The 25,472-nt window shown below is 38.1% G+C and overlaps 1 protein-coding gene and 1 pseudogene across 2 annotated transcripts in view; one reads left to right on the forward strand and one right to left on the reverse strand.

Moving 5' to 3' along the window:
* GJA5 (gap junction protein alpha 5) overlaps positions 1-25,472 on the reverse strand; it is a 98,634-nt gene that overhangs the window by 46,272 nt on the left and 26,890 nt on the right. The window lies entirely within an intron of this gene.
* Positions 4,000-5,689, forward strand: LOC140522994 (etoposide-induced protein 2.4 homolog pseudogene; annotated as a pseudogene).

The raw sequence follows: 25,472 nt of genomic DNA on the forward strand, positions 1-25,472 counted from the left end.
ATGTGAAAGACTTGGAGGATTGCAAAGTAATGTGTGGTAACATAAAACCAGGTAAGGTCACCCAGGGTGAATTTCCTGCCCCATATGGAATGTATGGCCGCCTTATGTTGTAGTACTGATGATAAATATTTGCAAAAAGTCGATCAATAAAAATAATGGCAACTTATGCACCAGTGTTGTTTTCTGAGGATGAAAAGGTAAATAAATTCTATAAAATAACTCAAAAATCCTTCAAATTAAAACAAGATTTGACATTCAGTGATTTAAATGCCAAGGTGGGAAAATGTCAGGTTGGCATGAAATATATGGATAAGAATGATCTAAGAAGAAGAAGAAATGAGGCCAAAGACAAAGACTATACAGAAGCAGGGTCCCTTTATATCATGAAACCTTTCCCCAAGAAAAAAATTGGCCTCCTCAATTCAGCACTTCACTTCAACCTGCCCACTGTGGAGGTGTTGGGCCTCAGGAGTTATATGACTAGAAAGTGACTGGAACTGTCATGGGCCAATGAGATTAACTTCAGGGAGACTGTCTTCTGAGTTTATTGCTTGGAAAAATCACTAAGAAGAAGAGTCGCAACTTTCCCAGGGGTTCTTGCTTCATTGACACTGATTATGGACAGAAGGAAGGGGACAGAGGGGTCAGGGAAGCCCAGTGGGGCCTTTGGAAGGCAATGCATTTCCTGAATTTTCAAAATGAGAGGTTTCAGGTCTCTTCTATTCACTTTATAGTTGATAGTTTGGGTGGCAGAAGTGATATAGATGTTGTTCAGTCATTTCTGACTCTTCATGACCCCACAGACCAAAGTATACCAAGACCTTCTATCCTCCACTCTCCCAAAGTCTATCAAACTCATGTTTGTGGCTTCCATGACACTATCTATCCATCTCATCCTCTGCCATCCCCTTCTCCTTTTGCCTTCAATCTTTTCCAACATCAAGGTCTTTTCCAATGAGTCCTGTCTTCTCATTATGTGACCAAAGTATTTAAGCTTCAGCTTCAGTATTTGTCCTTTCAGAGAATAATGTGAATTAATTTCTTTAGATATCGATTCATTTGATCTCCTTGCTGTTCAAGGGACTCTCAAAAGTCTTCTCTGGCATCATAATTCAATCTGCAGCTCTCAGCTTTCCTTATAGTCCATCTCTCACAGCCACATATTATTACTGGAAAAACCATACCTCTGACTATACAGACCTTTGTCAGCAAGGTGATGTCTTTGCTTTTTAGTATGCTTTCCAGAGCTGCCATAGCTTTCCTTCCAAGGAACAAGCATCTATTCATGGCTGCCATCACCTGTCTGCACTGATCTTTGAGCCCAGGAGTATAAAATCTGACACTGCTTCCATTTCTTCTTCCTCCATTTTCCAGGAAGTGGCAGGACTAGTTGCCAAGATCTTGCTTTTTTTGATGTTAAGCTTCAAGCCCAGCTTTTCCACTCTCCTCTTTCACCCTCATCAAGAGGCTCTTAAATTGTTTGTTTTCTGCCATCAAAGTAGTACTTTCTGTATATCTGAGTTTGTAGATATTTCTCCTGGCAACCTTAATTCTGACTTCTGATTCATCCAGCCTGGCATTTTGCATGATGTAGTCTGCATATAAGTTTAAAAAGTAAGGTGACAATCTACAACCTTACAGTATTCCTTTTTTAATCTTAAACCAATCCATGTTTGGTTCCATGTTTGGTTCTAATTGTTATTTCTTTGCCTATATATAGGTTCCTCAGGAGACAAGTAAGATGATCTAGTACTCATCTCTTTGAGGACTTTCCACATTTTGTTGTGACCCAAATGATCAAAGGTTTTAGTGTAGTTAATGAAGCAGAAGTAGTTTTTCTTTTGGGGGGGAGGAACTCCCTTGCTTTCTCTATAATCCTGTAAATGTTGGCAATTTGGTTTCTACTTCCTCTTCCTCTTCAAAAACCTTCCTGATCTTCTGTAATTCTCAGTTCACATACTGCTGAAGCCTACCTTGCAGAATCTTAAGCATAACTCTTGCTGGTGTGTGAAATGAGTACAATTGTTCAGTAATGTGAATATTCCTAGAAATTGCCCTTCTTTAGGATTGGGATGTAAACTGATCTTTTTCAATCCAGTGTCCAGTGCATTTTCCAAATTTGCTGGCATACTGAGTGCAGCACTTCACCTTTTAGGATTTTAAATAGAATACCATCACCTTCACTAGCCTTATTGTTAGCAATGCTTCTGAAGTCCCATTTGACTTCATTCTCTAGGATGTCTAGCTCTAGATCAGTAACCACATGATCATGATTATCAATGATGTTAAGATCTTTCTTGTACAGTTCTTCTGTTTATTCTTGCCACCTCTACTTAATTTCCTCTGCTTCTGGTAAGTCCCTACAATTTTTGTTCTTTATCATGTCCATTTTTACATGAAATATTCCCTGATACCTCCAATTTTCTGGAAGAAAATTCTCATGTCTTTCCCATTCTGTTGTTTTCTTCTATTTCTTTGCATTGTTGATGTAAAAAAAACTCATCTCTCTTCACTATTCTCTGGAATTTTGCATTCAGTTGGGTATATCTTTGCCTTTCTCCTTTACTTTTTGCTTTCCTTCTTTCCTCAGCTATTTGTTAAGCCTTATCAGACAACCATTATGCTTTCTTACTCTTCTTTTTTTTTTGGAATATTTTTTGTCACTGCCTCCTGTACAATATTGCAAACCTCTGTCCATAACTCATCAGGCACTCTATCTACCAGATCTAGTTCCCTAAATCTATTCATCACTTCTACTTCATATTCATAAGGGAGGTTATGTAGGTCACATCTATGTGGTCTGCTAGTTTTCCCTACTTTCTTTAATTTAAGACTGGATTTTGGAAAAAGAAGCTGATGATCTGAGCCACAGTTGCTACAGGTCTTGTTTTAACTGACTTTATAGAGCTTCTTCACATCTGACTGTAAAGCGTACAATCAATTTGATTTATATGTTGACCATCTGATGATGTCCATGTGTGGATCATTTTGGGGGTTTTTGAAAAAAGAATGTTGACTATGACCAGCATGTTTCTGCTTCATTTTGCACTCCCAAACCAAGCATACCTCTTATTCCAATTAATTTTTTATTTCCTGCTTCAGCATTCCAACTCCCTATGATGAATGTGACATCTTTTGGGGTGTTATTTCTAGAAGATGTTTTAGGTCTTCATAGAACTTGACCAGCTTTGTCCTTTTGGGCATTAGTGTTTGTTTGGAGCATAGTTTTGTATCACTGTGACATTGAATGGTTTACTTTGGCCTTGAACAGATATCATCCTGTCATCTTTATATTACAGATAGATAGATGGATAGATAGATAGATAGATATCCTATTACAGCTTTTCTCAATGTTTCATTGACTATGAGGGCTACTACTCCACTTCTTCTAAGGGATTGTTGCCCACAGTAGTATACATAGTGATCACCATTCCCATCCATTTAAATTCACTGGCACCCAAGATGTTTAATCTTTCCATCTCGTGTTTAACTGCATCCAGCTTACCTTGGTTCATAGATCTTACATTTTAAGCTCTTTTGCCATAATGACCTTTATAGCTTCAGACTTTCCTTTTGTCGCCAGACACATCTGCAGCTGAGCCTCCTTTTGGTTTTGTCTAGCCATTTTATTAGTACTGGAGCTACTTGCAGTTGTCCTCTGCTCTTCCCCAGGAGCATGTTAGACATCTTCCAACCCAAGAGGTTCATCTTCTGATGTCATCTCTTTTATCATTTTAATACTGTCAATCAGAACTCTCCACTATGACCTATCTTGAATAACCCTGCATAGCATAGCTCATAGTTTCATTGAGGTATACAAGCCCCTCCACCATGGCAAGGCAATGATAGGAGGGGGATATAGAAGCAAAGATGACCAATACTGTCAAAAATGCTTCTTACCAAGGGACTTCATCTAGGGTATCTATATTATCTCCAAAGTGCACACCTGAATCCAACAGAAGAGGGAAGCTTTGAGGAAGGGCAAGCAGAAGAAAATAAGTAGGAGAGTGCATCACATATAATGAGCAGAATCTTCCAGTAGTGTACTTAGGGAGAAGTATACTGACTTTCTTTCAGCTGCTTCTGATTATTGGAGACCCCTTTCTGTATGGACATGTGTGATCCTGGTGAGAGTTTATCCTCACCTCAATCTTCATTGCTCTTTTTATTGCCCCCTCCCACTTTTGAGTTCAGTAAAGTCATTAATGCCATCTGATTCCAGGATATTATTGACTTAGCATTCAAGGTATCTAGGAGAAAGCCTCAACCAATCCCAATATTCAGCAAGATTATCTTTGACATACTTTTTCACCTCTTGCTTTATGATCCAGCAAATGTTTGTGAATCTCTTCTTGTTAACCAATGAGTCAATGTCCTGCACATATCCCTTTATTGCTTATTCCACTACTTTGAGTATGGCTGGTTCAACAATAGAATTGAAATGCATCAGCAATTATCCAAGACAGAAAGGCAATTTGGGTAATCACCTTACCACTTTGCATTTCATCTGTCTTGGGCCTTCCTGAAAGCAATGTAGTCTTCTTACATCATCAGTGACTGCCTCCTTCCTAGCCTCTTCTCTCTGTTCATCATCAAGTGCTAATGAAGCAAAGACCCCTAGGAAAGTATACTTCTTCCAGCTGTGCCTTTTCTCCTTGGTAATTTTCCTAAGCAACTCTTTTAAGACTCTTTCCAAGACAGGCTCCCTGAAGTCTGTTCTGAGCAACTCAGTCTCTACAGGAAGCTCCCTTCACCACATCAGTCTCTTGCCAAACTGTAGGCTGCTGCAGTCCATTGAAGTGCCTCCAATGGGAATGAATTTGGTGGGGAGGCATTGGTGGCTATGCTCCCTATTTCTCCTTCTCTAGAGAAAATAGGACCCACTCTAAGTATCTTTCTGTGATCAAAAGATCTGAAGTGTCTAAGTATCCTCTATAAAGATCTGGAAATCTATTGTTTTGTTGTAAGAGTAGAGCACAATCTTTTTTTACATCAATACAAATATTTTAACACCATTGCAAATGTAAAATAACTACAGGTTTTTCTATTAGTGTTTTCTAGCATTTGCCAGCCCCATGCCTGTAATCATTTGAATACCTTGTGTCATCCTTTTCCTTCTCCCCTTGCCCCCTTTACCATCCTCAGATGAATGGATTTTGTAAATCCAATTGGTTGGTGGTTCCTTAGTTGTGGACCAGCTAATTCTATTTATTTGTCTCTTCAGCCTTCACTGTCTTTGTTTCCTGTGACTCCAGTTTGATTTTCATCTATCCACTACACCTGGAGAAGTGGGTCTAGACAGGGAATAGCCAGAAATGTTGGTTTTGAGAGATGATGTTTGTCCACCTCTTTAAGGGGAAAAGGGAGAGGAGAGTTCTTATCACTGGCATTTTTAAAGTTCTCTAATCTACCAGCTCTAGACAAGTGTCACCATTAGCATGGGGTGCCATGAAAAGTCAAATTTTCCCTAAACATCAGCTGCAGCTCTCTCATCTAAAGAGCCAGAGACCTGAAATCTGCTTCATCATAACCACTGTCAGTTATATCCAGACTTTCAAAAGGATGCTGCAAATAATAGGGCACCATAGCAGAAAGCAAATTGAAAGACATTAAAACTGTAGCACTGAACATGGTGAATATCAGATAACATCATAAAAATTTAAATAAACTATTGCAATAGACAGGAAAACACTTCTTGTTGGTATAGGAGTTACTCCTGAAGTAGCTGTCTATAAAAAGTAAACCCACTGACTTGTCAAGGTAAAGATCAGAATGCATAAAAAAGCAAGAAGAATGAGAAAAACTTACTCAATATTGAACTACATAAACAAGAGATAAACAATGATAACTGGGAAATGGACATCTGAAATGATATTGACACTCTATACAGTAAGTTTATACACAGTTTAGCCACTATAAAATTATTTCCACAATAGAAAGACCAACAGAGCTCAGAAATAAACTTAGTCAGCAAATATTTGACTTATCTGCCAAGCAGAGAAAGGTGGCCATCAGAGGCAACAGGGGTTTAGAAGATAAACTATTTTGTAAATTCTCATGAAGAAGAACAAGGACAATTATGAACAGTATCTTCTCATGAATCAGAAAAAAAGGCAGTGTAGGGCAAAACCAGTTTAAGGAAATCTTGATGGATAAGTCAGTTGAACAAAGTCATCCTGAAGACATTTACGAATGACAATGGAATGCCAGCCATTAGCATAAAAATGGAAAAGATTTCTAAAAATTGCTATAACAAATGGTTTCATCATCAAAGGCTGTGGAACCACCACACTGAGAGCCCCCACATTATAATCCTGCAAATATGTACAGGGGAGGTAGACATGATACTAAAGAGAAGAAAGATAGAATCATAGGATCACAGGTTTAAGGTTAGAGGGGATCTTAGAAGTCACCTAAACCAACTTCCCCATTTTACGGATGAGAAAACTAAGTCTCAGAGAGGTTAAGGAATTTACTCAGGGTCACAAAGGTGTAAAAAGTGGAAAAAGCCAGGAAAAGAATCCATGTTCTGTGATACCACATGTACCATGCTAGAAAAGTAGCTGGATTGGACCATGTATAAATAGAAAAGATCCATGCTAGAGGAAGAAAGTCAAATCAAGTCAACAAGCATTTATTAATTGACTGCTATATACTAGTCACTGATGGTGAGAAAGCAAAAAATAAATCAATATTTAAGGTATCTGAAGGAGTGAAAGATTCCAAAAGTAGGGGGGCAAGGAATCTCAGACACAAAAAAGGTAACTGTGAAGACATCAGCAACCATCATTTTATTTGCCTGATCTCCCATCTATATGAAATAGTATACACACCATCTATACTCTAATTGAGGATATCCCAAATGCGGGTATTAATAGGGAAAAAGTAAGCTTTCACAAGTAATATTCAACACTGGATCATATCTTTACCATTTTTCAACTAAGTAGAGAATATAAAATCCTATTTTTTATTATAAAAAAAATTTGATTCAAAAGAACAAAACATTGCCTTGAAGGTTCCTTCCCAACAATGGATCTCCAAAGTTTTCAGCAATATCACTCAAGCTTCCTTAAAAGATATCACAGAAAAAACCTTCAACCACTGATTCAGCAGATCATAAGAATTAGGCAAGGCATAAAACTGAGAGATTCACCAAAGGGGTTTGTAGGTGTTGTAGTGGGCATTCAGCACAGGGTCCAAGTTAAGGAGAGTTTTTCTGTGTATGGTGAAGCATTTGTGGACAACATGCTAGTACAAGGCGTAAGCCCTAGCACACTGACAAGTTTGTCAGTCAAAGGAATCAAGACCTTGGCTATACAAGAAAAACCAAAATGATAAAGAATGTCTATAGGCCCCAGATTTCTTCATGCATTTGGATGGAAAACATATGCATAATAATGACCCTCATTTATATAGCACTTTAAAGTTTACATAGCCTCAGTCTCCTCCTTCACCCTTCATTTTGGAAGAGGACCAGTGACACTTGGGTAAAATAGTAGGTGATGGGTGATGTCTTGGCTTATGTATGAAATGGATCGAAGTGAGGCAAAGTTGCACAAAATCCTCAGCCTCACTCTCTCTTCCAGAGACATCAAAGTCCAGGGGCAGGACAAAAGTCAAGATAACTTGTAATGGCCTGGGATGTAGTGGATGACCTTGTCGTCTTCCATTCCAACCAAGCTTTAAGTGCTCCACAGCACCTGTTTTAGCCACCTTCATGACCATTGGAACAAATTGTTTTCATCTACCCATTCCACCAGAGGGAAGTCTTCACATGCCTGGGGGAGACACGCCCCCCCCCCCCAACTCACTGATGGCAACCTGCTGGTTACCTTTAACCTGGTTTAGCCCATCTGCTGAGCCAGTTTTATTAGGGTGTGGCCATTGAGCATGTTACAACTTCTTGGAGCCATAGCTGAGAGTTGGGTGAAAGTGGACACCAAAGGTGGATGAGCAGCCCTGGCAAAGGCTTGGCAAGTCCTCACACTGGAAGTTCTAGTCCTCCCTGAACACCCCAGACACCCCAACTGACACATAGTAGGCATTTGATAAATGCCTATTCTCTTCCTTCTCCATAATTTATGGTTTTAAAAGAGTTACCCATAACACTAAGAGAGACTTAGTGACTTGCTCAGGGTCATACAGGTAACCTGTATCAGCGGCACGACTATACCATAAAAAGTGCTGTATGAATTTGATTATTATCATTGTTAGTATTATTAATATTATCATTGTTATCCCATTCTCCTTTTTTCCATGGACTTCAGATAGAAATGATCTGAGACAGGCTATTATCCCCTTACTATTTTTTCACATTTAATCTTCTACAGAATGTTAGTCAAATAATTAAAACTATTTTTGTTATAGTTGAATAAAATTATTAGGGTGTAAGTTCATACTCTGTAGGCTCACTGAAAGCCTCTTTGGTACAGCTAGTAGCAGACAGGAAAATTCTTACTGCTGTGACAGCAAACTGCTATAAGCAAGTTACATCAAGTTGACCAACACTTTAAAAAGTACCTACTGTGTGCCACACACATTTAAAAATGTAAAAACCATTCTTAGTTCATGGGACATATGAAAACAGATGACAGGCCAAATGTGGCCCATGAATCATAATTTGCCAACCCCTGTCTCAGAACCCCACTATGCCTACATAGACCCAACCTGTTCTCCCCAAAGTGTCACTTTGGCACCTGATGATTCAAGGCATGTCAGATATAGGTAAAAGGAGGCCCAGAGAAACAGGATCCAGCCATCACAAGGCCGAACAAAATTCCATATGTACTTAAGTTGGTGAAAGATTAGCCCTTCCTCAAAGAAGGAATTGATTCTGACTTTAGAGACAGAGATTCAGAGCCTGCATGTAGTGTAAGGTATAACATATGGCAAAAGTGAGAATACTTAGGCTTCTAGTCTTACTAGAGACTAGAACAGGATACAGATCTGGGAGTCCTCTATGTAGAAATGATCAAATCCATGAGAGCTGATGACATTGCCAAGAGAGAGGGTATAGAGGGATGTATGAGTGATGAGACATAATGACCCAACAAAGGAGACTGTGTAAGCACTTAAAAATTTTTTCGTTCATCTGCACTGTATCTTTCAAATTACTATTTATTAAATGGGATAGCCATACTTGACACCTTCTTATAAATAAGTAGATTTGCTCCTCCACACTTAAATTCTCTTGAAGCCTGGGCAGTACGTGCGAGAAGTATCATCTTCCTTGGTTAGTAGTTGTTGCTTTCTTGAAGAGAGGTTCACTTTTAATCATCAAGAACAAACTATTTGGTGATGGTATTTTTATCTTCCTGGAACCAAGATCCTTTAAGTGTCTCTGAATCATCCTTCAAAACCAACACTAAGAACCTGTGGGAACTGGCAGAATATTTGTACAAAGCAAAACAAAAAACCAGTCTCCCACCAACCCCCCTCCAATCCCCAGATGGGAATACAAAACAACACACAAAAGGAAATGTGTTGAGTGAAAGGCAAAACATTAGGGAAGATAAGAATGACCTTGACAAACCCTGAGAAAACCCCATCCAGAATCTTGGGAGATGATTTATGTTGGGGGGAGGAGATAAGCTTAAATCTCAACATTCAAACCCAACTTTATAAAAGATTTCCCCTACCTCACCCCCCAACCAAGCTAACTGCCCTCACTAGCCATCTCAGCTCCCACCCCTCCTTTTGTGGACTCTCAGACATTGCTGATTGTGTGGGTATTCACTCTGCCCATTGGGTGAGAATGTATATATAATAATATATGTAGTAATGCAAGACAGGGAATGACTAAGGAAATAATAAGTCAAACTCACCTGAAACCAAAATTATAGTTATTATTCATGCTATTCATAAACTGTATTAACATATGATACATTATTATAACAATAATTCCTAAATTTTATATAGCCAGACAATGTGCTAAGCACTTTATAATTATTTCATTTGATCCTCATAATGGCCCTGGGAGGTAGGGGCTGTTATTATTTCTATTTCACAGATGAGAAAACTGAGGCAGACAGAGGTTAAGTGACTTGCGCAGGGTTACCCAGCTAGTGAGTGTCTAAGGACAGGTTTGAACTCAGGCCCAGCGCTATATCCATTGTGTCGCCTACATTATTAATCAATAAATATTTACAAACATTTAATAATCATAATAAATATTCATAGAGTGCTTTCAGGTTTGCAAAGTTCTTTACAAATGTCTTCTCATTTTATCTCACAACAACCCTGGGAGGTAAGTGCTATTATTATCCCCATTTTGTTGTTCATTCAGTCCTTTCAGACCCTTCATGACTCTATTTGAGGTTTTCTTGGCAAAGATACTAGAGGGGTTTGTCATTTCCTTTTCTAGTTCATTTTACAGATGAGGAAACTGAGGCAAACAGGGTGAAGTGACTTGCCCAGGGTCACACAGGTTAAGTAAGTGTCTGAGAACAGATTTGAATTCAGAAAGATGGGTCTTCCTGACTCCAGACCTAACACTCTACTGCACTATCTAGCTGCCCTTTCTCATTTTACAGATGGGGAAACTGAGGTAGAGGTCACACAACTAGTAAGTGTCTGAGGCCAGATTTGATCATACTTCTTCTTGACTCTAGGCTTAGCAACCAATTAACTGTGCTACCTGTATATTAATACTATACCAATGTAATATTATGTAATGTGAAATATTACAATGTAATATGTTATAATGAAATTTAATGTAATAGTAAACAATATGATATAATGTATCATATCATACTATATGTAAAACCAAAAAGAAGAGGAATTCCCTTTTGACAGAGAAATTCTACTGATATTCATGACTAGGGATGACATCGTGCTGATTGTAGGAGCCAAAATATCACAGGGTGTTCTTGATAAAATCCATTGTCATTGAGGAAAGATTTGTGTTCCAGTTCACAAAGGAGAAACAAAGTAGATATAGGCCCCCATCTCAGATGGATGGACAGCCTATTGAATTTGTTCATCAATACTTGCGTCTTGAACAACCACTACAAATGGATGATAAACCTGAAAGGAAGGAGGACCAGATGAAAAATTGTGCAGCCATCTCAATATCTCCTATGTCTGGCATGCACTCCCCTCCACTCCTCCATCTCATAGAATCCCTCTCTTCTTTCAAGACACATTTGAAGTATCACCTTATAGGCAAAGTATTTCCTGATGCTTCTCAACTATTAATGCTCCATCTCTACATCTGCCTTCTATTTATTCTCTTTATGTTTATTCTAAGGGTAGGGATCGTTTCATCTGTTTTAGTTATATTCCCACATGCTTGGCATATGGCAGACTCTTAACAAATGCTCATTGATTAACTGATTGATCCCAATTTGCTCACTGCTACAAAACCCCATCTTTTTAGCCCCAGTACTCTTGAATGAATAAAGGATAAAGAAAGCTGGTAATGCTATATGGTTATAAATGAGAATCACAGTTGTAGGGGATCTGAAGGATGATGGAAAGAAGTGTAGTTTATAGTATATAGTATATCACTACCAACGATTGGCATGTGAGAAGTGATATCAAGGACATTGCCGAGAATATGCCTGGTCAGAGAAGAGGATGGAGGAGTGTTGGTATTGTATTAAGAGAGCGATAACATATAGACAGTGTGACCTAATGCCTAGAGCACTGGACGTTGGACCAGGGAAACCGGGGTTCAAATCCAAACTCTGACATTTACTAGTTATTTGGCCTTGGACAAATCTGTTGTCTCTAAGCCTCAGTTGCCTTATGTGTCAAGGGAGATGGGATAGACTTTATAATCTCTAAAGTCCCTTCTACTTCAAGAATAATGATCCTATGATCAACAAAATATTATAAACCCTAATGAAAATAGTTTTGTGAATTGTTTATATAATAGCACAGATTGATATAAAGTTTTAAAGATTTGCAAAGCACTTTACCCACATTATCTGTCACTTGAGTCTCTCGATGTTTTTCTTTGAACAATCATAGAAGAACATGGATAAGAACTGCTCTGGTTGAGAAGGCACACATAGGCACTAACAGGGGAAATCAATGAGGCAGCAAACCCTAATGGAGTATGCTTCAGCTGGGGATTGGGTAAGATGACCTTTGAGGCTTCTTTCACCTCTGTGATTCTAATTCCATGATTCCTCATTTGTATTGTGCTTTGCAGTTTAAAAAAACTCAAAATTCTTTGAGATGGGCAGTGTAAACATACAGTATTATTTGTACTTCACTGATAAGAAAACCAGGGTTAAAAGTATATTATCTATACTCTCATTAACGGTGGCCAAGATGCAAGCTAAGCTCTCCACTCTCCAAGTACTGTATTCTTTCTACCCTTGGTTACCCTTCTACATCTCCTTGCTGTGCCTTTCTCTCCATTCTAGGGGATCCTTCCAGGTTCTCAGGGTCCTCATGTTGTCTCCCCCTTGGATGGTCAGAGCTTCTATGGGGACAGCCCACCCAAGCCTTTATTCTCTGGGAATGTCTCATGCTCTGGACCTCTTCCCTGGTTCCCCTTAGCCTTTCCATCAGCATTCACCTAGGGCCACATGGTACTTCAACACTTAGATGTCTAATTCAATGGATTTGTGATCTAATGGTGGGAGCGGGGAGGGGGAGTTGTTATGCTTTCCAATAATGTAGATCATAATCCATCCATTCTTTCCCATCATGAGTAGCTCTTGTCTATCCCTTGTCCCCACCATAAATCTTCCACAAAGTGTCTACTCTTTTGGATTTCTTGATATTGTAAGGATAACAATGGAGTGTTTGGGCTGTCCATTAGTTATCCCTCACCTCAGTATATGACCAGTCCATCTTCCTTTATGGCTATACTTAAAAGTGGAAGGGGGATTTTAAGAACTCCTTTAAAAAGCACTAAAGATATAAATAGAGGAAAACATAAGCCTAACTTTCATAGAGGCAGCTAGGTGGCACAGTTGGGTCTGGAGTAGGAAGTTCCAAGTTCAAATCCAGCTTCAGACACTTACTGTCTGTGTGACTCTGGGCAAGTCACTTATTCATTTCCTGCCCAAGTTTCCTCAACTCTAAAATTGGAGTAAGAATAGCAACTCTCTCCCAGGGTGGTTGTGAAGATCAAATGAGATGGTATCTGTAAAGGCTTAGCACAGTAACTGGCACATAAGGGGCAATTAATAAATGCTTGCTTCCTTAATAACTCTACATGTGAATGGATTAAACATTAGTCCTCTCTGAGAAGGAAGGACAAACATCTACAAACAACCCAATAAAATGAGAGCAAGTAATTGGATAAGAAAACAAAACTGGCAACTTGTTGCTTATAAGGAACAAACTTACTAGGCATTAAGTGAATGAAAAAAAATCAGGAGTTGTAAAAGTGTTATGAAACAAAGCAATTTTATAATTCACATGTTTAACAGAGTTAAACAAAAAAATTATATGATGCTTAAAAGAATATTAGACAATCAACCATTATTAATATTAAACTTATATGCTGCAAATGCCATGCAGATAAATTCATAAGGGGAAAATTATTTGAATTACAAAAACTCATAGACAGTAACACAATATTATAGGAGACTTTACTGTTCCTGTCTCAAACCTGGACAGATTTAACAGGAAGATGAACAAAAGGATAACTATATAATTGAATAAAATGTTGGAGAATTAAGAGCTAAAACATTCTTGGTATCTTTTGAATGGGACCACTAAATAATATACATATTTCTAAGCACCTCATGGCACTTTTGCAAAAAAAAAAAAAAAAACCAGAATATGCATTAGAGCACAGAGAAATTGTAAATAAATGTAAAAAAGCAAAAATACTATGTACATCCTTTATAGACTAACAAAACAAATAACATAAATAAATAAATAAAACAGTAAAAATAGTCATCAATTCAGAGAGCACAAAGAAAAGACACATACCTACAGAGAGACTTAATGATGAAATTTTAAATAGCAAGTGAGTCCATGAACAAATCACAGAAATAATTAATAACTTTGTGAAAGACAATGGTGATGAGATAACATTCTACTCTTAAAAATATATTAACATGATAGAAAAAGAGGGTTAATGAACTGAAATCACTTTTAAAAATTAGTCAATAAATTAACAAAACCAAAACATGCACAAAAGAGGAAATCTTGAAAATTAGAGAAGAAATAAATAAGTTGGAAATAAAAAGTTTATGAAACTGACAAAACTAGAAACTGTTTCCTTAATGAAACTAACACAACTGATAAACCTTTAGCCACCCTGAATGAAAAGAACATATCACAAATATATTTAATTTTTAACTAAACAAAAGGTAGAGACAATTACAAAACACAAAATAAGTCAATTTTATCATGTGAAATTGAAAAGCTTTTGTATAAGCAAAAATAATGCATCTTGGATAAAAAGGAAGGAGTTAATTGGAGGGGAAAGTCTTTGTATCAAATAGCTCTAATAACAATCTGATATGCAGGATATAAAGACAACTAACAGAAGTCTATAAAAAATAAAAGCCATTCTCCAATAGATAAGTGGTCATAGGATATGAACAGCTCTCAAAAGAAGAATTGTAAACTATTAACAACACATTAAAGAATACTCCAAATAATCCAAAGTGTTAATAAGTAGCAAAAGAAATGCAAATCAGAACAATACCTCATACCTCAAGACCCCAGACAACAGTTGCCAAAGTCAGTGTAGGAGGGATTTAGGAAAGACAGGCACATTAATGCATTGTTGTTAGAGGTGTGAATTGGTACAACCATTCTGGAAAGCAATTTGGAGTTATGTAAATAAAATTACCAAAATGCCAATATCCTTTAACCTAGAGATTCCACAGCTAGACATATGCCCTAAGGAGGTCAATAGCCAAAACAAAAAAAAAAAATAGCATTTTTTGTAGTAGCAAATACAGCAAAGAACTAGAAACAAAGTTGCTATGCATCAATTAGGAAATAACTAAAAACATTTTAAACAAAATGTGATATATATAGAGTAGAACCTCAGTTTACAAATTTAATTTGTTCCGAGATTCTGTTCCTCATGCAATTTGTTCGTATTGCAAAGCGAATTTTCCCATAAGAAATAATGTAAAGTAGAATGGTCAGTACTATATCCCAAAAATATTAATATAAAAATAATTATTTATAATTTTAAGTAAGTGTTTTGTCCCTAATGTGCCTGAAATACAATAACAATGATTAGTACACAATATATTGCTTGGAAGGAGAATCTTCTGTGAGAAGATAGGGGATTTCAACATTGGGAGTGCTCTCGCTTAGGCTACTTTTGACTAACACTACCACCTTCACTTATTTTTCATTTTTAGAATCGCTTTCATGTTTTGACTCATTGATTTTTTCTTTATGTTCGCTTCTGACTAGGAATTTATCTAATGACACCTGTTTTTGATGTTTTTAAAATTAATTTGTTTTCAATTTTCAACAATCGCTTCCATAAGTTTTTAATTTTCTCCCCCTCCCTCCCCAAGGCGGCATGCAATCTTACATGGGTTAAAAAAAACCAAAAGACATTGCTCTAGCTGAGCATCATCTCTTCACCAGCCATCAAGTCCAAACAAGATGTTCCTACCACGAATTTTTTATTCGTCCTGCAAGACAAATTTTGCGAAAAATTTTTCCTCATCCAATGAAGCATACATAAACCAGGTTACTGGTAACCTGAGGTTTCACTGTAATTGACTATTACTGTGCTTAGATAACATGATGAATACAGAGAAGGATGAAAAAACTTACATGAACTGATGCAGAGTGAAGTAAGCAGGGCCAGAAAAACATTATGCACAATGACTAAAACGACATAAATGGAAAAAACAAAACAAAAAGAAAATCATTAAAACTGGATATTGTAAAATTATAATGTCCAAACTTGGTTCCAGAAAAAAGATATGGGAAGAATGACCCTTTGTTCTTTGCAGAGTTGGGGAACAGGGGAGTAGAACATTACATATAACCTCTGACTTTTCAATGTGCTAAGTGGATTTGCTTTTTTAAAAAAATGTGTTTTTTCTTTATCTTTTAAAAATCTTTGTTATGAGAGATGGCTCTCTGGGAGGGTGGAAGGGAAAAGATGTAGCAGAAAAATGACATGACAAAACTGAAAATATCAATAAAAATCTATTTTTAAAACAGTAATAATAAGATCCATGCTTTCTTCCTAGCATTTATTATCCTTTCATTTACAATATGTTGAGAATTGATCCCTCAATGGCCTCAAAATTATATCACATCCAGCAAAAGCTATTAAAAGGATGTTTAGTGATGCAGACTAGTTAGACCTAGACTCTTCACCCAAATAGATAAGCAGGGTATTGAGATAAAACAGTTAGAATGGATCCATGAGTGCAGCCCCTGACACCAAAGGCTTTCTAACCAACTCCTGTCTTTATATGTATGTGACCTGCTCATGATTAGTGTCTTCAAAGGTACCTTGAAGTCTATTTACTAAAAATTGGTATTTGTATAAATTGCTCTAGTTCCCTTTGTCTAGCTCAATACAAAGTCACACAGACCCTACCCACCTGATGCCATTCAATAATTCCATCTATAATTTAGGTAGCTAGCTGATTTCTTGGGTGGCAACCACAAGTGGCTTCATTTTCCAAGACTATTCCAAAATAGAGACTTGGATATAGTCGTGTGACAAGCGCACACATCTCCTTGTACTCTTTTTCTTTGAGAAAGGCTCTCACTCATGGCTTCTTTACTATTAATAAACTCTAGTTTTATGAGAGGTAACATAACTGTGTTTCTGTTCCAAAACCAGATGAATGCATTTTATCTGATCTAGCTGCTTTTCCCATTTTTGTTTTCTTTGGTATCGCTCATATTTCCTCATTTTACTGTCCGAATGTGGTGGCCCCACTGTCATTAATTAGGAAAATCATTTATTACAGTAATCTTGACAGATGTTTTCCATTTTTCATTGTCCTCCCTCTAATGAAATGCCCTCAGGATATTTGAGTCTGTCCCCAGGTTTTCTGTAAATATCTGTCCACTCTACTGTTTATTGCTCTTTTATGAGGTGATCGTGCTCATAATTTTCTACTCCCGTCTTTCATAACTTAGCTATGGCTTCACTCTCTCAGGACCAGGCCTGTCTCATCTACCCCCTCAGGGTTCTCAGGTGCCTGGAAGAGTTTGTGAGTATCTTCTCGGCCATTACCGCAAGCCCCCAAGAGCAGGTTCTCCCCATTTGTTAGTAATGGGTACCCCATTTCCATTTAATCAATGAATATCAATTAGCCTGTACAAAGAGAGATTTACTTCACACATATAACAAGAACAAATATACAAACATTTTCCTTAACACTTGGGAACATAGTACTCTATACTGACCCTCTCAGTCTCTGGCAATGGTTAGGCTCACAACTTAGCTCAGTTCCTCAGTAGCATGGATCCCACCAAGTTCAAATCTAAAGACAGTATTTCTGCCAACTTTTATGGGCTGAAGTCCCAAAGGTTACTCCAGATGAATCATTTGTGCTCATTGAGGCCTCAATGCTCCCCTAGTTGCAATACCAGGCCTACATTCCTGGATTCCCAGTACTCCTGGCTTTTCAAACTCCCAAGGTTGGAGACTCCACTCTGTACCTAGAATGGAAAGGAATTGATGAAAATGACAAGGGCCCAGGCCCTTTTCTTGAGGGGCCATATGAGAGATGGTGGGGAAGACAGAGAAAGAGGCCCCAAGACTCTCTCATTACTGTATAGTCTCATTGAAGATGAGCAAAAGAATCATCTCAATCCAAAGACATAGACAAAAGACACTGCCGAAGCTAATTCCAGCCCTTTTGAAGACACTGACAATTACAGATTTGCTGCCAATAAAAAAGCCTCCTCCCAGTCACACTTCTCCCCCTCCAAAAAACTCCTCAGTGTTGATGGACCAACTGGAAACTACATAAGCAGTAACTGAATATCCACACATGCATTCATCCTAACAATTCTCCCAAAAACAATTCCTTAGCACCCTATACTAAAGGGATTACACCCAGGGAAGGAACCAGTAGCCTCATAGAGTTAAATTTTTTAGAAGAGATATCAGCTATCCATGGGGCTAAGTCAACCTGTCTGAAGCAACAAGGCTGCTAAAGGGAGAAGCATGTGTTTTATGACCCAGATCATTCCAATCACCACCTCCCTTCAAACCCTGGTAGAGAAAGTCCAGTATCCCTGAGCCCCAAAGCTCCAGAAATAACCATGACCCCACTCCCACCAACCCGGCTTTTATCTCTCTCCTTGCAGCCAGAATTGAGGGGGTGAAGCAGCCTCTTTGGAGAAAGGGCCCACCATCTAGGTCACCATTAACTGCTGGCCAACTGCTACCAACAGGGAACAGAGCCCCAAAGTAGCTGGGTGTAGAAGTTTTTTCCAAACCACTAGCCCTACTTCAATACTAGCTCCAGCAGCTGTTGTCAAGGGAAGCAATTCTTGTAGAGATGGAAGTTGGCAACTTCTTTTGCAGATACCTCCTTGGCAGTCACAGCCAGTCAAGATTTGCAGAAGAAAGCTCTTGCCACCAAAGTCCTTGGCATTGTCAAATGGTTCCATACCAGAAATTGATGTGATTTTATTAATGGAAATAACATTAAAGAACATGTGCTAATCCCTGTTTGGAAAGGAATACAGGGCAGTTCTAGCTCCCTTGTAGCTTGTGTTGTTTCCCTCTATTAGAATGTGAACTCCTTGAGATGAGAGATTGTCTTGCTTTTCGATTTGTATCCCCAGCATTTAGCCCAATACTTTCCACATAGTAGGTGTTTAAGAAAGGTTTCTTCCATCATTCATTCACTTGGTGTATTCATGGCTTTACATGAGTTAAGCTACTATAAAGAAATGGTGATAGTACATGTCAATGTCTGTTCTTTTATCCATTCTCATTTTTTTAGTATCAAGAGTTTGCTTACATATGTCAGGTTGGGAGCTGCCACAATTGTATGCCCTAGCTTCTCATTTTGGTTCTTTCTTCTAATTTGTTATTGATTTTGATTTATGATCTAACAAGTTGGTGGTCTACTATATATATAAACAGTTAGTTCAGTCATGACTCCCACATCAACAATCAATCAATTCTTCTCTTTTAAAACACAATTAAATTTTATGATATTGCTTGATTATTTTAATGTCTAATACTTCCCAAATCTCTTCTTAAAGAAAATATTCATGATATATAGGCAACAGGCAGTCTACCTGTTCCACTCAACTCTTACCTGCAGTTCCAAGAAGCTGCAGCATGTGCAGAGGCCACACTCTGGTAAACCGTTTCAGCAGATGAGCTCTACCAGGTTGAGGGTAACCAAGGGATCTCAAACCCATTGGTGAGTTAGGGGGGTGTCTATACCAAGCATGTGAAGACAGTGTTTGGGAGTCTCCAAAGAAAAGTATGGGAGAGAAGAGTATTACACTAACTACCAAACTGAAGGTCTACAGAACCATTGCGGTGACCTCATTGTTGTATGGCTGTGAAACATAGACAGTCTACCAGTGCTTTGTCAGGAAACAGAATTGCTTCCATCTGAACTGTTTTAGGAAGATTCTGAAGATCACCTGGCAGGATAAGGTATCATACATCAGTGTCTTTGCTCAAACTGAACTCCCAAGCATTCAAACTGCTTCAGAGAGTGCAAGTCCCATGGACTGGTAGTGTTGTTTGAATACAAAACATTCATTTGCCAAAAAGACTATTTTATGGAGAACTAGCATGGGGCAGACGATCACATGGTGGTCAGAAGAAGCAAGAAGTGTCAAGGACACTCTCAAGGTCTCTCTCAAGAACTTTGAAATTGATTGTGTGACATGGAAGACACTGGCACAGGACTGCTCAGCATAGCATGCCCATATCAGAAAGGGTGCTGTGTTCTATGAGCAAAGTAGAATTGAAACAGCTCAAAGGAAACAATGTGCAGATTTGGAGTATCCACCCCAAATGTTCACATGGACTATCTGTGCCGAATCTGTGGTAGAGCATTCTGAGCTCATATTGGTCTGATCAGCCACAGTCGGACACACTGAAATTTGACTTTATCATGGCAATGTAATTTTGGTCCTCTTTATGTACCAGACAATGGTGTAAGTGATTTACAAATACTTCATTTGATCCTTACAACAAGCCTATTATTATCCTCACTTTACACTTGAGGAAACTGAGACAGGAAGAAGTTAAATTACTCTCCCGTGATCATACAACTAATAAGTATCTGAAAATAGATTTGAACTGAGGTCTTCCTGACTCCAGACTCAGTACTCTATCCATTACATCACAAGCTGCCTCACTCAAGAAACAAATTTAAGCAAGTATTCATTGAATGTCTACTGGATGTAAAGAATGGAAGAGGGGAAATGGGATATGCCCCCACTTCCTTGAGGAGATTGAAATCTACATATATATGCTATATATATATAATTCAAGAACAACTAACATTATAATGACATTGTTATAATATATCTAAACAACTGACATACATAAAACAACTAACATTATAAGATAGCATGTGTTAAATGCCACACGAAGGATAAAGACAAATTCTCTTTAGAAGTTCAGAGACGGATCTCTGGGACTTGATAAAGTCAAGAAAAACAGCATTCTGGATAGAATTTAACCCAGATCTGGTGGGATGAGTCAGATTTCAATAGCCAGACACATGGAGGAAGACATCTTGGCGTAGAAAAGATCATGGGTCCAATTTAGCTGGAATTTGGGATCCTTATAGACCAATGGTAGGCGATAAAGTTAGAGAACTGGTTTGGGCCCACACTCTTCTGAAGAGATTTGCAAAATGTTAAGTCTACCAAGGCCATATACTTAAAAATGTAATAATAATTTTAATTATTTTAATTATTAATTAAAATAATATTATCATAAATAAAAACGTAAAAAAGATATCCTTTTTCCCATCTGTCCCCAGGGCATTGAGGAAACACCCAGCCTGATGAGCCTGCTTATTCCCCCAAGAAAGGACTCTGCTTTTTCTGCAAGTTGCCCTTTCAGAGAATCAGATTTTGTATTGACAGAAACACAGTAGAAGTAGTGAATCGAGCCAAGAGTGAATATGGAATCAGAAAGCTGGATCCAAACCCTGCATAAAATCCTCATGAGCGTCATAACCCTCAGTAAGTCATTTAACCCCTTTGAGCCTCAATTTCCTCATCTGTAAAGTAGGGATAATCATACTGGCAAGTCATGACCAATCTGAACCTACTTCTTCATCTGTAAAATAGAGACAATAATGCCCCCTAATTTCATAGTTATGGTGAAGATCACATGACATCATGTATGCCAAGTTCTTTGCCCATGATATAGAACTATTTTTTAAAGTGAACTGTCATTATCATTGATACTGACACTGGAATTATTGATAACCTTGAATTGGAGCTTTGATTTACTACCTGCTCCTTTCCCCACCTTCCCCCAAAACTTCCACCATCCTTCTCTCCACGCCAATCAATGTTCCTGGCATCCCTTTGGCTTTTCAGTAAGAGGTACTCATAATTCTTTAAGCACTGGCTCTCCAAAAAACAGTTTTACCCAGGACACCCTTTTAAGTTAAACCTGCATTATTAACATCGTCTCCATCACCTTCTTAAGCCTAGACGATCAACAAAACAATAAATCAAGCTCTTATTTGTAGCTTTTGCTGATTTCCAAGGCATCAGGGCTCTCACTGAAAATTTAACAATCTGCTCTCAGGGAATTGGTTAGAACTAACCAGCACAGTCCTCCCTTCCTGCCAGTTTATCCAGACATTTTTCTAAGTCTGGTCAAAGTTATTCAGAAAGTGACTTCCGAGCTCAGCAAAGTTCTTCCTTTCTTTCCAAAAGAAATGTGAATTAAAGACAAATGCCCCCTGACCCTCCAACACAAGTTGGCAAAGATAGTCAAGTCCATAAGATCCAGCCCTCAAAGGAAATCAAATAGGTTCAAAAAAGAAGGTCACAATATTAATTCAAATGGAAAAATCAATGTGACTCATTTCACTCAGATTTACTGTCATCAGATATTGAGGACCGATATTTTTTCTAAATGTTATTTTAGGTGTTGGGGGCAGCTAGGTGGTACAGTGGATAGAGCGCCAGTGCCAGGAGTCAGGAGGACCTGAGTTCAAATCTCACCTCAGACACTTGACACTCACTAGCTGTGTGACCTTGGGCAAGTCACTTAACCTCAACTGCCTCATCCTGGGTCATCTCCAGTCACCCTGATGAATATCTGGTCACTGGATTCAGATGGCTCTGGAGGAGAAGTGAGGCTGGTGACCTTGCACAGCCCTCCCTCACTCAAAACAAAGTCAAGTGCAAGTCATGTCATCATTTCTCTGATGGCATGGTCTTCTTCAGCAATGAAGGATGAACACACACACATTTTAGGTGTTATTTTTAGGTGTTAGAAGTAAGGGTTTCTCCAGTTGATAGCTTTTGTGGACCTACTATGATAGCTAATCTAGCCCATTAGTTGTCATTTACTCATACTGCTTCCTTACTCTGTTACTCCCAGGCAGGAGACGTCTTCCTGAAACTTTTTTTTCTCATCTGTAGAGTAGTTCTAGCATACTGGTTAAAGGAAATTGGCGCCATAGAAATACTGTGCGTGAGAAGTGCCTAACATGGTCATGCCAAACTATATTAAAATATAATTGGGAAATATTTAACAAAATGAATAACAATATAATAGAACATATATAATGTTACTATGTGCCACAAAAATTCTCATGTCGGTTTAGTAGACCCATGTCTATTTGTTTGACACCACTGCTATATATCCTCCAATATATCTATCTTCTAAGATTAAGAAAATTTCTTCCACTTATGCCCAGAAAAAAAAACCCTCTTTATGGGTATATAACATATATATGGGTATATAACATCACATAGACTGTCAGACTTTTTTGATGTGTTGGTTAGTTTCGCTGAACTGTATTTTTCCTCATTTAAAAAAATTTTTTGGTTACAAGGAATGACCTTCTAAGTAGTAGAGGGGTGTATTTAGAAATGGAGATGATTCAAGAACAAAATACACCCAAAAATGAAAGAAAAAGGAAGAAAGGAAGAAAAAAAGGCAAGTCTCTTGGTCCAAGAGTGACATAATCTGAGTCATGGACCGAATTTCTCATTAGAATAGGCCCACCTCTCATTATAATATGCATTCTCTCATTATTTGTTAACCAATCAGAGCTGATTTCTGCCTGTAGGAACACACACTCTTTCAGAGTATATAAGTGTTCAGCAGCTCCCTTGGGTTCCCAAGAGTGCCACTGATCTCATTTGTTAATTATTAGCTAGCCATAATTAATAAGTTGATATTAATTACCCAGAAATTACATCTCTTGGACTTTTCACATGTGACAAGAATATTTGTAAAGCATTTTACAAACCTTTAAGCAGTGTTATATAAGTGCTCATTATAACTATTGTTGTTATTAATTAAATTCAAATCACAACAAAAAGTATTTTTTAAGTCCCTCTATTCTGTGCCTGACACTGGAGATACAAAGGGGAATAAATGAAACTGAGTCTACCCTCGAAAAGCTTATACTCTACTGGGGAATAACAATTGACTCTAAAGTTTGCAAAACACTTTACATACATTATCTCATTTGCTAATATATGTATGTCCATACAACTGAGCATATCTCTTTCCATCCTCACACACAAAATATAGTCATTCCTTCTACCATATTTGACTAAATGTTAAATTGTGTGGAGTAGTCTATAGGTCTTGCAGATATTCAAATATGTAGTAAATATTCAATATTATATGTTATATAACATATATAAATATATATTCAAATATATAACAAATCTGTAATTTAATATATTCAATTATATAATTCAAAGGAGTTAGAGATGACTGTGAGCTAGGAGAATATGAGAAGGCTTCCTTGAAGGACGAGTAGGATTTAGATTAGACAGAGGTTGGAAGGAGATCAGTATATATAAAAGAAGGTTCTGCTGGGGCTGGAGTATTACTGGTTGATTGACAGCTACTGTGCACACGAATACTGTCTGAGAGGTTCTCTTGGTAAAGATATTGGGGTGGTTTGTCATTTCCTTCTCCAGAGTATTAAGGAAAACCAAGATTAAGAGACTTGCCCAGGGTCACATAGCTAATATGTGTCTGAGGTTGAATTTAAATTCAGATCTTCTTAATTCCAAGCCCCTCACTGCATCCACTGAGCCATCTAGTAAGCAATCTTAGAGACCACTAAATTGACCCCTTCATTTTACACATGAGAAAACTGAGGCCCAGAGGCATCAAATAACTTGCCCAAAGTCACACAGCTATTATCTAAGACAGGATTTGAACTTAGGTCTTCCTGACACCAAATCCAGTATCTTATCCACTATACCATGCTGCATCTAAAGGTTGCAGTTTTGTGGTAGGGTTCAAGCCAGATAATCAATAATGCAGCAAAGAAGAACAAAGGTATATTGTTGTGGAGTTTATTTGGGGTTTTCTTGGCAAAAATGCTGGAGTGGTTTGCTATTTCCTTCTCCAATACATTTTATAGATGAGGAAACTGAGGCAAACAGGGTGAAGTGACTTGCCCAGAGTCACACAGCTAGTAAGTATCTGAGGCCAGATTTGAACTCAGGTCTTCCTGACTCCAAGCCTAGCACTCTATCCAGCATACCATCCAGCTGCCCTAGAACCCAATTAGGATGCACTGAAGATGTCCCCTAACTGCAGCCTCAGAAGGACTGTACGCTTTAGAAGGACACTTGCCTTTTCATTTTTCAGGGGCTCCCTGGCCTGACTATTCAGTTTGTATTTTATATGAAATCCTAATCATTCATCCTGCTTTCCAAAGCTCACTTCTTAGCCATTGCCATGATCTTTCTCGAGGCTTAAGGCTCATATTATTACAGCTCCGCAGACTGGGAAGATGAACACAAAGGCAAAAATGATTGACCCCAGAACCTACCGCAAATTAAATTACAGAATGGGGAGTAAATTTCAAGACCTTCTCCAGGCTCTTCGGCCTGGGCAATTCTTACGCTCCACAGCCACTGAGTCGGAGAGGCAATGAAAGAACTCTATTGAGGTTATTTCAATCACAGGAGTTAGAGCCAGAAGCAATGCTCTCCTTCAAACCTTCCATTATGAGTTCAATTTAAAGATTGGCTAATAAAGGTCCAGTCCTCAGAGCACAGGTTGGCAAACAATGACCATCGGCCAAGTCTGCCCTCCACCCTTTTTTTGTACAGTCAGGCAACAAAGAATGGGTTTTTAACATTTTAAAATAGTTTTATTGTATTTTTAAAAATAAGAAAACCCATTCTTGACTCACAAATTATACAAAAATGGTAGGCGGATCTGGCTCTTGGGCAGTAGTTTGCCCTGTTTGGATTTTTTCCACTTTCTGGTGGGTTATACAAATTTGTGTAAAATATCCTGCCTGGTTTCAATCTGACATGATTAGTGAACCTTCTTCCAGTCATGAGTTGCTGAGGGACTAGGACTGTATCTTCTAATCAAGTAAGGATCT

The sequence above is a fragment of the Notamacropus eugenii genome, chromosome 2, assembly GCF_028372415.1.
Source record: "Notamacropus eugenii isolate mMacEug1 chromosome 2, mMacEug1.pri_v2, whole genome shotgun sequence".
Taxonomy (NCBI): Eukaryota; Metazoa; Chordata; class Mammalia; order Diprotodontia; family Macropodidae; genus Notamacropus; species Notamacropus eugenii.